The sequence below is a fragment of the Elaeis guineensis genome, chromosome 8 (assembly GCF_000442705.2).
Source record: "Elaeis guineensis isolate ETL-2024a chromosome 8, EG11, whole genome shotgun sequence".
Classification (NCBI taxonomy): Eukaryota; Viridiplantae; Streptophyta; class Magnoliopsida; order Arecales; family Arecaceae; genus Elaeis; species Elaeis guineensis.
The window spans coordinates 2,086,858-2,088,221 of NC_026000.2; positions in this window are offsets into that span (position 1 = coordinate 2,086,858).

The window sequence follows — 1,364 nt, forward strand, 5'->3', positions numbered from 1 at the left end:
TTCCTTTCCGAAAGGGGCAATGCGACAAATGCAATTATTGTCCACTGCAGGGACTGCAATGCATCATGCATCAAGAAACTGTGTGTGATGAAGAAAATGCGGGTGGCAAGACATGCATGTCATCCCTTTGTCTCCCCAAGCCTTCATCCAAACCGAATCTTGGGCCATGCACTCTGCCATTCTCTGCATGCTTTTAACCCCTGTTAGGTCAGCCACGACAGCCTGGTAATAATGCAGACCTCCACGTCAAACCACACTAGCCAAACAACACAAAGAAATGAAGAATATTTCCCCACAACGCCATGGACATGACATGAGAAAGCTAGCTCTCTTGTCTTCTCCATCCCCATTCAAAAATGAGAGAACCCCTAGAACAAAAGTGAAACTAGTAGTGGGAAGTCACAGATTTTTGTAATGATGGCGGATCTTGACGGCTTCCTCTCCTCAGCATCTTGCCTCCCAAATTCGAAGGTTCGAGCGGAGTCTCTTTCCAGTCCTGGAAACGAATTCGTGTCGGTTGGTTAATTCTCTCGCCTCGGCCACCAAAAGCCAAGCCTAGTCTCATGAAGATATTTTTCTGGAGGACGCCGGCTTGGCACCGCGCCACGACGTCCATCCACAATGTGTTCAAACGGTGCCTCTTCTGGTGGAAGCAACCATCAACCGTACAAAACAGAGTTTTTTTTATTTCTTTTGGCATTGGGTGAATGGGTGGTACCAAGGAATCTCAAAAGTGAACCACAAGCAAGCAACCGCCTCTTTAATTTATATAGGTATAACGTTCTGCACAGATCAAATTTATCACCAAGTATCCAACATTGCTAAAGGCATTCAAACAAATAGGTTGGAGATCTCTGTGCATGCAGTTTAGATCTTTGACCAGGTATCTCTTCTTTTAGAACCGTGTTGAAATCTAAAAATAGTGTTTTTTTTAATAATTTTTTTGCTAATTCGGATGAATTAAACCAAATAACTACAAGTATATCCATGAGAATTAGCAAATAAAATATTTAATAATGTAATAGCTAGGAAGATGTATCTTAAAATTCCATAATATTGGTCCTATGTCATTGGCTATATAAGATGCCATCCAATTTGTTGGATATACCGGCCGACCCCTATATGCCGACTTATCTTCAAAACGATCCGACCGACATCCGACTCTACCCATCGGACGGACAGATGACTCCGACAATGACTGCCAACGATATCCAGCCAAAGGTATGTCGGTCGAACAGACCAATACTGTTTCCAACCGGTCGAACGGTTGAACCCATATCACCGACTCACTATCGGGGTGACAGCCGACATTCGACTTCCATAAGGCACCATATCAGTCGACAGTGTTTTCGATTCATCACCTG